At 37.1% G+C, this 12,759-nt stretch overlaps 1 protein-coding gene across 1 annotated transcript in view; it reads right to left on the reverse strand.

Annotated features, from left to right (window-relative positions):
• Window positions 1-12,759, reverse strand: part of LOC145997217 (stimulator of interferon genes protein homolog) — a 128,103-nt gene that overhangs the window by 56,282 nt on the left and 59,062 nt on the right. The gene's annotated exons all lie outside the window — the stretch shown is intronic.

The following is a 12,759-nucleotide window of genomic DNA, read 5'->3' on the forward strand; positions in this document are numbered from 1 at the left end:
GAGAGAAGTAACATGCATTTCCTGAATTAAGCCTATTTTTTATTTCCTCTTTAATATAATTTTCATTTGTTAATATTACTCCTAAGTATTTGAATTTGGAAACTGGTTCAAACGAGTTGTTATCAATAATTAGATTTTGATTATTACCTAACACTTGGTTTCGGCCTGTAAGCATATATTTAGTTTTCTCTTTGTTAACTTCCAAACCTATCTCTTTAGCAGTTTTGAAAAATATTTTAGCATTATTCTTAATTGTATTCACATCATCCCCCAGTAAGTCTACATCATCTGCATATGCTAACAACTGAGTCACACCATTTAATTTTAGTCCTTCTTTAGTTTCTTTTACCTTCCTTACAGCATATTCTAAGGCAAAATTAAAGAGCAATGGAGATAATGCATCTCCTTGTTTTAACCCATCATGAATTGTAAATTTGTCAGACATATTATTACCCACACGAATTTTACTTTTTGTTTCACTGGTGCATATTTTTATCATACTAACAAGCTTCTTAGGTATTCCAAACTCTACTAATATATTATATAATTTATCTCTTTTGACCGAATCATATGCTTTTTTGAAATCAATGAATAGCTGATGGACATTTTGATTATATTCCCACTTTTTTTCAAGTGTCTGTCTGATGTGAAAAATTTGATCTGTAGTTGATCTGTTACGTTTAAATCCACATTGATAATCACCTATAATTTCATTAGCATATGGGGTTAGTCTTGTTCAAATAATGTTAGACAATATTTTGTATGTTGTTGAGAGTAGAGAAATTCCACGGTAATTATTGCAGTTCATTTTATCACCTTTTTTAAACACAGGAACAATTATGGATTCTTTCCACTGTTGAGGGATTTCTTCTTTATTCCATATTAAACAAATTAATTTATGAATTTGACATATTAATGAATTTCCACCATATTTAATTAACTCAGCTGGTATTATATCAATGCCAGGTGCTTTGTTATTCTTTAGCCTTTTAATAGCATCTTTAACTTCATTCAAGTTAGGTTCTGGAACTAAAGGTTCTGCTGTGTGGACTTCATTTACTTCTGATTTATCTCCTACATGAACATTTAAAAGGTCATTAAAGTAGTTCTTCCATCTATTTAGCATATCACTTGGGTCAGCTAGAAAATCACCGTCTTTATCTTTTATCAAGTTTACTTTAGGTTGCCACCCCTTTCTAAATTCATTTACACCTTTATATAAATCTCTGATATTTTTATTTTTGCTGTTTGTTTCAATTTCGTTAATTTTGCTTTTCAAGTAATCTCTTTTTTTACTTCTAAACGTGCGGTTAACTTCTCGCTTTATTCTATTATAATTGCTTAAATTTGTATCATCCGAGTTATTTAACCATCCAAGTCTAGCCTGATTTCTTATTTCTATTAGATTATGACATTCATTATCAAACCACGGCTTACTTTTTCTTGGTTTATGGTATCCTATACTTTCTTTAGCTGCTGATTCTATTGCATTACGTATGTGCTCCCAATTCTTATTTACGTCTGTTTCATTTATATTTTCATCATCATTTAAATCCTGCAAAACATCAAATCTATTTGACAGTTTAATTTGGTAATCTTTCTTAATTCTTTCATCAACAAACTTTCCTGTATCAAATTTTATAACTTTTAGATTTTGTTGCTTATGATTTATCACTGAGAGTCTTTCTCTTAATTTAGCAATTACTAAATAATGGTCACTGGCACAGTCAGCACCTCTATGTGTACGAACGTCAATTATACTAGTAAATAATAACAGAGACTCATAAAATAAACAATAAGGAGGAAAAGTCTGCAATGAACTTCCAATGACACGTGTCTGCGTGGGTTGTATATTTAAAAGTGGCAATGCTGTTGGGAAGAAGTGATAACACTGAGCATACATCAGATGGACATGACAATACATGAACTTCCACAAGTGGTCAGTGCAGTGCAGTGCAGTAAGTAATTGAGAGCGTGGGGGGGGGGGGGGGGGTGAGCGGCGCGGCAAAAAATTGCAGGCAACAAATACTGAAAAAAAATACATTTTCATAGCATTATAAGAGTAATTCCTTTTTACTTAAGGTACTGCTACCCAGAAAGTCTTGTGCCAGAAGAAGCTTTTAAAATACCAAAGTAAGCATACACAACAGATTAGTAAATAAAACATACATTTTCATTGCATAGAAGGAAGGCAGATAATGGAATGGATGGAAGATAAACTAGAACAAAGAAGAATAAAGAAGGAAGATAAACAAGAACAAGAAAAGTATACATTGAAGCGTGGAAGATGTGCCAAAAATTTAAATTCATTCACACATTCATGGAACTTTTACTGAAAAGTTCTTCTGATGTGCAGTATAACACTCTATGTATTAGCTGTAGACAGCCAAAGTGTGATCAGAAAACACCTTATGCACTTGAAGACCCAGGGGGAGAAACGATGAATGTCGATTTTTCACCCATTTTGAGATCGCAGCACCATCTGATAGCTCAGAAGCTGTACTATAAGAATGTTAACGGCCTTGGTTGGGAAAACTGTGAGAAGTGCCTGAAAAACGCATTCAAACATACAGGGCAAGGGGGAAAAACGATGAAAGTCCGAGTGTCGGGGGTGGAACGAAGTGTTTTCTGTTAAATAATGTGTGCCTCACTGAAACAGGTTAGCGCTATGGGAAGGTTATTCCAGTCGTTCGTTGTGCACATGTTGAATCGTGCAGTGATGTGATCAGTTCTATTGTGTACTATTTGTGACGAACCTGAATGTTTGCTTAATATTTGTTGAGATATTAAGATTTTTAAATGTTTGTTATTTCAAATTATGTGCAAGATGTCACAGACAACTTTAATTAGATTGGTACAGTTGTGGTTGGAACTTGTATAAATGTTTAGAAATATGTCATAATCTGTTCGCATTGACGTCACGTTCCCACCTCAACATAGGAAGTGACTCGTATAAGTCGCAAAAAGCTGTGGTTGAAGCTGGCATCAATGACTCTGAAAAATCAAAAAGAGAAAGAGAACTCTCAAGACTGGAAACAGAACACAAACTTCATTTACTAAAAGCTCAGAAGTTTTATTCCCTCAAGAAGTTATACAAAAAGAAGAATACAAAAAGAAGAGTAGAAAGGATGACACCATAGCTGCAGTTACCATGGATTTTTAGAAAAAATTACCGCCCCCAACATTAGCACCAATGATGTGTATTAAACGTCAGTTGAGCTTCTACAGCTTCAATACTCGCATCCTTTCCTCTGGTGATTCAGTTTTCTTCATGTACAAGGAGACCGTTGCTCATAAAGGGTCGACAGTATTGTGCACAACTTTTTGCCGGAAAAAGTTTGTCGCGTGGTCATCTTTTGTGATTCTTATGCTGGCCAGAACAAGAACTATACTTGTCATTCAATACGTCCACCATCTCGTGACAGAAAAACGTCATTTCAATGCCATTAACATGTTTTTTTTTCCAATCAGGGGCCGCTCCTACTTAGTGTGCGATAAAAACATGAGCTACATAAATCAACAGCCCTATGTTGAGTTGCCGGACGAATGAAGAGATGTAATAACAGACACAAACCAAGGTCATTTGCTGTGGTAAACTGCACGAAGGAGCTCTTCAAGACGTGGACTGAGTTCTTGAAGCCAATTTACCTGCCAAAATGTCCATTTCCTACCAGGCCAGTGCGTTGTTTGGCAATACGAGCTGAAAACCCTACCAAAAGTTTCTACCGCAATACCTATCTTGGCACTTACTTGCGTGCTGATGTCATGTGGCGACCACCGAAGCGAGGAAAGAACAAAGGGACCTCTACTTCACCTAGAACAATTTTGAGAAACCTCTACGATGGACCGCTGCCCATTCCTTTGCCCAAGTACAAGGATCTCTAGGATTTGAAGCAATTTTTCACCAACCCAGAGGCTCAACAGTTTTACGAGACCATGCTAACCACCAACGCTACGGTAGAAAATGATGAGGATTTCTATGTGGACTACTTAGTTGATGATCAGGAATAGTTTGTGAGTTACTCACAAGACTGATCCAACTTTTTTTAATTTTGATGGTAGTTTGATGAATAACAAACATCACTTTTTTTTAATGTTGTAGTGTTACTCTAATTTTTTCTTTGCTCATTAGTGCAAATGTAGAATTAAAACCACATTTTTTGGCATAATTTTGCTTATTACTCTTTTTTGGTTTCCTTGGATTCTCCAGCATCTGTGGGAGTAAAAATATACTTAAAAATAATTATTTTGGCATATAATGGCATATTTATGAATAGAAAAACTTCTTTCATTTCCTGACAAATCGTCTCGAATGAACATTCATCGTTTTTCCCCCTGCCCCTTCACTTTATATAAATGAATATACACCAAATATATATATTTATATGTCCTGTGCTGAAAAACACACAAGCTACTTTATGCATTTTATTTTTAACAAAATCATAAAATGTGATTTAAATTTTAAAAATTAAATTTAAATAAAAAAAAAATATAAAATAATGAAAAAATGTCACATAAAAATCATGATTTCTATCCTGCTTACAGTAGTCTTTATTTTTGTAAAACAAAATTAAACCACTGTAAAATGCAAGTTACATACAGGAATTGAAAAGTAATTTGAAACAACATGCAGGTTTTAAACACCTTAATAAGAACAATCTGTAGTTAAGCATGTTTCTCACAGTCTATGGTGAAGTGAATGCGGAAGTTACTAGCACCATCATACAGTGTAACTTTAAGTTATAAAACAAGTAAGAGGCTCTTGCGATTAGTCCACAGCTGATATGAAACTCATAAAGTGATTAACCAAATGTCATCAAATTACATCACATTACATTTCGTGTAAATTATTGAAAAAAAATCTTACTGTTCATTTTATACATCAGGCAATAGTTTTTATTTAAACACTGGTGTCAACTTATATGGGTCTATGAATATATATTAAGAATACCTAACTTATATGGGTCTATGAATATATATTAAGAATACCTAAGACTTAATTACTGAATGAGTGTTATCACAATATTTCATAATGATTTGTTATATCTCCATTATGATACTTTCAGTGTCCTATATTATGTGGTGACAAACTTTTCATTTACCCAGATTAGGTATGCAAAAGGCAATTATTATGCAAAAAGTAGTTATCTTTGAAAAGGCAGGTACATCTAAAATAGACAAAACAGCCACTATAAAATTCATGAATTCCTCTCAGAAATGGCCTGAAAGAGTTTTAAATGTTAAAGCCTACATTTTCTAGACAAGGAACAAAAAAGTCATTCTAGGGCAAATTCTGAATCTACTTATGACATATTATATATTATTGCATAAAATTATAAAACCAATCTCAGAGTTCAGCCCACTCAACGTTTCTCAAAAGTTGGTATTACTGATTTCATTTACATACAATAAGTGCCCACCAAATGTTCAATTTTTCTGAAACCAGAAACTGCAAATGGGGAATAAGCTTGTAAAGAAGAATCATCTTACATGAGAAAATGCATTTGTGTGCTGGGTTTTGTGTGTTCGGTTTCTGACATTCTGTCCTATTGCATAAGTTTTGCATTCGTTTCATGGAGAAATTCGCCTCTAATCAATGTTACTAAACAATGAAGAAAACAATCCATCTGCCCAACCTCTTTCTTCTAGTAACCTTAATATTTAGCAATGAATTACTGTGTTGTTCAATGGATGACATTCAACTTGACGTCATCATGCAATGCACTTTGGGAAGAGCATGAAGTCAGGCAAACAGATTCGCACGTATTAAAGAAAGCGTGTAAGAATACCTTGCTGGAAATTTCTACTGTTTACAGTAGACCAATTTTACTGTTTTCAAATGTTCTCTACTGTGTATTGTCAAATGTACTGAAATTCTATTGTACTCTATAGTAGGGCTACTGTACTGTAAACACAATGTGAATAATAATGCATAATACTTGTTACAATATATTATAAAATAATTTATTGACTCTAAGAATAGACAAATGAATTCTTGACACCAAATTTTCAGTGATTTTAAAGTGCATTGGAAAAACAGTACATGAACTGAATTTCTACTGTTTTTCTAATCAATACTACTGAAGTCAGATATATCTTCATGAATAAGTTACTACAATTCTTTCTTATTTTTCAGCATGGAATTTCCATGGTTATTATTGTTATATGTGAGTAATGCAATTGCAGAAAGGAGCCATCTTTTGATTAACGTAGTCAACAGTGTTTGCTTGTTTTGGTTTTTGAAGCATTGAGGTTCAGGTCTTCATTTAAACTAATTTTTTGCTGTTTTCGTGTGAATATATGAAGAACTTCATGTCAATTTATGTATAAGATGGTGTGTTTTTCAATTTTCTACAAGTGTGTTAACCACAATGAAGATACACACTTAAAAACATGTTCACTACACTTGATTTTTTTTGTTGTGTGAACACATTCCTAAGTAGAAAGTTCCACGTGCTTTTCCATACATTTATTTTAGTTGCTTATACAATTTTTCCATTGCATTTTCAGTTGTATTGATAAGAAATTTTTCATTACTGATAATAGTACTGTTTTCATACATCAGTATGCTGAACACAATAAAAGATGATGTTTGTACAATTATGTTAATGAAAACATTAAGAGTACAGTTCATCTACTGAAAACAGCAGAAATAGTTGGGCTTCTAAAAACAGAAGAAGACAGTAGCATTACAGTTCAGCTACTGATTGTTTGATTGAGTTGGTGTTTTAAGTCCACTTTATGCACAGTAAGGCCAATTGGGACTGGACCTACTGTTTAAAGTGGGATCCAAACCACTATGTGCCTCCACTGATCAGCTACTGAAAACAGTACTCAAGTTGGGCTACTAAAAACAAGACAGTAGCATTACAGTTCAGCTACTGAAAACAGTAGATGTTTCAAAACACCCAGTAGACAGAATTTTCAGTACGGTACTTCTTACAGTGAGAAATTTTCATGTATTTTGTACATGCCCAGTCTTCATATGATCATGATCATTATACACTGAATCACTTCAACAAAGATCATATGCACAATGCTTACCTGGCATGTTTTCAATGCAGGATCTGATCTGTTTGCCCAAAATATCACAGCAGAGCATAATTTCATGCAATGAATTGTTGGGAAGTTGTTTGCTGAGTATCATCCATTCATATTTGCTGCATGACAATTATTCACGTAGAAAAGTACATCTATGGTGACGATTTTCAACTGCTCCTACCTTAAGAGAAAGCATCTTGACAATTGCCCGACAGTGAAGTTTCCACTGTAGGAGACTGGCACAAAGTGTAGTCATGTCCAGCCTCAACCACTCCTCCTGACAGGCTTTCCATAGCCCTTCAATGGTACGGGGTCTTCTCTGAGACAAGGCTCGTTTCAGTAGGCCGAAGGTGCAAAAATCCATCAGTGAGTCATCAGGTGACTTCACTGGAATGTCTGTGAAAGGACTGACACGAATTCCAGATCCTTCTGCCATTTGTTGGAGGAAGAGGCGGGTTGAGCGAGATGTGTGACTTGACGCCTTGTCTTGATGCATGCACACACAATTCTGATCCCTCCCATAGAGATGGGGAATGTCATGGCGATAAACTGGTATCAGGACGTTAGCCTGATAATAATCAGAATTAACCTTCGTATTTTTGGCAACACAATGTATGGTCAGCTTGCCATTGTACGAGTATCCAGCAATGATCATGAAACCTGCGCCAAAACTTTCATTACATTCAGTGAACCATCTTTGAAAGTCCCTTGAACCTGTCGATCGATAAAAAATTGCACGTGGCTTGTGACAGTCATCAAGATAAACATATGCCTCGTCCAATGTAACAAGGAACTTCCATTTTTCACCTGACAGCTGCCGCTCATAAAGCTTTCAACAGTTGGTGCAAGTTCCTGGATGTGTTTTGGCAAGAGCTTATAAACATGCCCCTTGCATCGCTTTTCCAAACCCAAATCATGGTCAATGATGGTGTGCACTCTTCAGTGATGTTTGTAGCCAGTTTACGATACTTCTCTGTGTGGCTGGATTCTCCCTGGTGACCAGTGCCCTGACATCCCGAATTGTAGCTGGTGTGCGGCTAGTGGGAGGTCGGTAGTTGGCCTGTTTCTGCTCCACAGGAATCATGCCATGCCTCATTTTACCTGCCCCTTTCAACACCTGTGATATGCCATTTCTGGACAGAGTGAATCCACGCTCCTTGCACAGTTTTATAATGGCACTATAACTGTAGTTTACGTCGGAAAGTGCAGTTATATAACCCTCCCAATATGCACTGATTTTCGGTGGCATTCTTCCCGATACGCAATGACCACACCTGTCACGCACAGTCAACGGTCTAACGTGCCCACACAACTGGCAGCTTTGTTCTCTTCACGGTTGGTGGTGCTGCAAAAGGTGTGCAATTTCGTCACCATGAAGTTCCTGAATGCACAAAGCATTGCACCAATTGACATTCATCGTCAGCTCTGTGAGGTCTATGGGCTGAACATTATGAGTAAGCAGATGGTGCGTCGCTGGTGTCGGCAGTTTTCGGAAGGTCGTCAAAGTGTCCATGATGAAGAGCGCAGTGGGCGTCCGTCCCTCATCACTGATGATCTGGTTGAGCTGGTGCGGCAGCGCATCGTAGAGAACCATCGCTTCACGATTATGGAGTTGGAGTAGCCTCTTTCCGCAGATATCGCGATCCGTGTTGCATGAGATTGTCACGGAGCGCCTGCTGTTCAAAAAATTGTGTGCCAGGTGGGTGTCGAAAAACCTGACACCCGAACATAAAATGAAACGTTCAGGAGCAGCACTGACATTCCTGCAATGGTACCATGATGACGGCGATGATTTCCTCGACAGGATCGTCACGGGCGATGAGACGTGGATTTTGCACTTCACCCCGGAAACCAAGCAGCAGTCAATGCATTGGCGGCATAGTGGATCTCCGGTCAAGAAGAAATTCAAACAGACACTGTCGGTACAGAAAGTGATGTGCACCATGTTTTGGGACAGGAAGGGCATTTTGCTCATTGACTTCCTCCCCAGAGGTGAAACGGTGAATGCTGACCATTACTGTGAAACACTAAGGAAATTGCGACGTGCCATTCAAAACAAGAGGCGTGGCATGCTTACTGCAGGTGTTGTGCTCTTCCATGACAATGCTCGTCCACATACGGCTCGGCGCACAGCAGCTGTTTTGACGGAATTTGGCTGGGAGTTGTTTGATCATCCACCTTACAGTCCTGATCTGGCTCCCAGCGATTTTCACGTTTTCTTGCACCTCAAGAAATTCCTGTCCTCCGGTGAGCGTTTTGGCAATGAAGAAGAGCTGAAGACGTCTGTCACACGCTGGTTCCATTCACAGGCGGCAGAGTTCTACGACAGTGGGATCCAAAAGTTGATACCACGATACGACAAGTGTCTCAATTATGGTGGTTGCTATGTTGAAAAATAGCTGAACCTTTGCTGTACCTGTTGCCAATAAATGGTTTCCTGAAACTGTGTTGGTTTTTTTTTTTAAAAAAATAGGGAAACTTACTTTCTGGATGCACCTCGTATACTGTATTATTAATAAACCAACCTACCTCTTTGGAGGAGTGGTGAACCCAGACTCGAATGAAAGTCAAGGCATAATTGTGTGTTTATCGTAAATCACCAACACATAGAAAAGCCACTAAAACAACAAAATTAAAAAAAATATATTTAATGTACATTCATTACAGCCCTTTTAAAAAATATATTTCATAATTGAATGCAGCACTTCTTATCACTGGATATTGCTCGAAATATATATTATTTTGTAACTTTTAACAATAATTTTATCTTTCAGATATCGCAGAAGTAGATGCGGGCTTAAAAAAATGCTGTTCCAAGCCAGAATCTTCCAAAATCACCAGGTCATGAGATTAGTAAAAGACAAGGACAAAGTAAAGCTGTCAGGAGACCTGACATGGACAGCAAGCAAAACTGTACACATTCACAAGCAGGAAGCAGAAGTATTTGAAGCTGACAGAGAGGCAGCACATGGTTTGTTGTTATTAATGCAATGTGAGCCTACAAATGAACATCCACAATCGGAAACCGATGAACTACCTAACCCCGTGACAGTTCTGAAAGAAGATAAAAGTGTTCAAGTTAAGATTGGTGAGATTATACAGCCATTTGTCACTTTAATCAACAATGACAACACCATGACAGGGATTCCAACGTTTGTGTTGTTACATCAGCTAGTATCTATGGTGGATGCAATTTGCAAAGATAAGAGAGTACATAAATTGAGTGTAAAAGAAAGAGTAATTTTAACTATGATGAAACTGAAACAAAACTGTACATTTTTTGTATTAAGTGTTTTGTTTGGTGTTGTGACCAGTGCAAGTGTAAAAAGAATATTTGTAGATACATTATTGCTTCTTTCCCAGTGCCTCGAAGCAGCAATACCATGGCCTTCAGCAAACATAATTGGCCGGTTAAGGCCATTGTGCTTCAGCCAGTTTGCAAAAGTAAGGATTGTGCTTGACTGTACAGAACTTGTGGTGCAGAAACCGAAGTGTCTCCAGTGTAGAATAAAATTATACTCATGACTGGTGTGTCGCCAGATGGATTAATTACATTTGTAAGTAAGCCATATGGGGGTAGAGTATCAGACAACTTTATATTTGAAGATTCAAAATTGATTGAAAAGTTGGAAGCACATAAGGATGAAGTGATGGTGGACAAGGGATTTTTAATTGAAAATATGTGTTCTGCACATGGCATTTCAATTGCGAGGCCACCTTTTTTAGAAATAAAAAACAATTGACAAAAGAGGAGGCCATCCTAAGTAGGAATATTGCACGAGCAAGAGTACATGTTGAGAGGGCAAATCAAAGGATAAAAATATTTAAGATGTTGTCAACTAAATTGGATTGGTCATTAGTGAATGTCATCAGAGAAACATTCATAGTTGCCTGTGCTCTTGTGAACTTGAGTGCACCCATACTTTCCGATGAAAGATTCTGAGAAACAAAACAGTTGCCTGATATTACTACGAGCCCAAATTTTAACTATGCTTGCTGAACCTAACAAGAAGGTTACATAATTTGGAACTACATAAGTTGTATTCATGTCCAGATATTATTAAAATAATTAAATCAAGAAGAGTTAGGTGGGCAGGCCATGTGGCACAAATGGGAGAGGAAAGAGGAGTTCACAGAATTCTTGTTGGGAAACCTGATGGTAAGAGACCTATAGGAAGGCCAAGACGAAGATGGAGGGACAACGTTGAGATGGACCTAAAGGAAATCGGTAGAGATGGAAAAGAGTATATAGACCTTGCTCAAGATAGGGACAGATGGAAGGCCTGTGTTGCTGCAGCCATGAACCTTCGGGTTTAAGAAGGCTAGAGTGTTAGTTAGTTAGTTTGCCAAACCTAACCTTAACGTGAATGGTTCGTGGGGCTATCCGTCAATGGTTTGTGGGGCTACCTGTGCATGGTTCTATGACCCCAAAGTTTATCTATGTTTGCCTAACCTAACATTACTGAGAATCCGTGACTAGTTTGTGGGCCAATAGTTAAAATTTGAGGTCGTAGTAACATCAGGAATATATTAATTTTGTTCTAGAACTTAAAATATTGCAATAAACATTGTTATCATGGAGAAATCCAGTGTTTCTGTTCCGATCACGGAACACACAATTTCGCTTATTTTGCAATTTCCCTCAAATTTTAACTTCAAATTCGTGATTAGGAAGCTTCAATTAGTGAGTATGCAAAAAAAATTACAAAAATCGGGGAGGGGTCTGGTATTGTAAATTTGGTTTGTCCCCCACTGCAGGGGCGGCGCCAGAAATTTTCAACCGGGTGGGCAGAAGCTCCTTATTGATAAATTAGGGTGGGCAGTATAAATGTAAGACCATATATAGTATATAAGTATGAGTATGTAAGACGTATGTCTCTCTTACACTCCCTATTTTCCTCTTACTTCTTTTTCCTTTCCTTTTCTTGTTTTCCTTTTTATTATTTTCTAATCTATTCTTGCATCTTGTTCCATTTCCTTTCGCTTTGTCTCTGATGGACACAATTATTTCAACGAAGTGTTTATCCATGCGCAGGCATACATTCTAATCACATTCCTTCATGTATGCTAATACAGTGAAATAAATGTGAATTAGGTTTAAGCTTGTGTTGCAAATACAAGGCACATACTTGATTTTATGTATTCGGCGACAATGATAGAAAGTGCGATGGTAGACAATCGTGAAGTTTCTCGTAATTTAAATGCATGTTCCTGAGTATAGTATTTTCATCGAATGAGTTTTTGACTGAAAGAGTTTTCTTACTCCTTGGGGGTCACTTTTCTTAGCTTACAAGGTTTGTACAACTGACAACACAAATCTATCTGAATGCTTGTAATAGCGGCGATTGGGTGCCAACATTTGAGGGGCAGGGACAATTTACTTTTTCTTGGCAGAAAAGGCTTAGTATAAAGAGGCCATAGTGCAGGAGCAAAAAGTGGCAAAATGTGGCGGAGGAACTGCATTCCCCCACTTCCAGCTCTTCCTAATCGCCGCCACTGAATGTTTGGATTCAAATGAACATATTATTAGGAATGATTTAAAACACACACAGAAAACCAATTCTTTGTTCATTGTCCATGAAGTATTCCTAGGCTAATGAAAGGCTATTTTGACAAAATATCAAAACAAGTAAGATTGAAAAATCTGTTCAGAATTGAAGAGATTACGCTAAGTTCCTATTCGTTTTCTGAACTGTCACGTTACTCATGCGGGAGAAG

Source organism: Lepisma saccharinum, chromosome 13 (genome assembly GCF_977018435.1).
Source record: "Lepisma saccharinum chromosome 13, izLepSacc3.1, whole genome shotgun sequence".
NCBI classification, from domain to species: Eukaryota; Metazoa; Arthropoda; class Insecta; order Zygentoma; family Lepismatidae; genus Lepisma; species Lepisma saccharinum.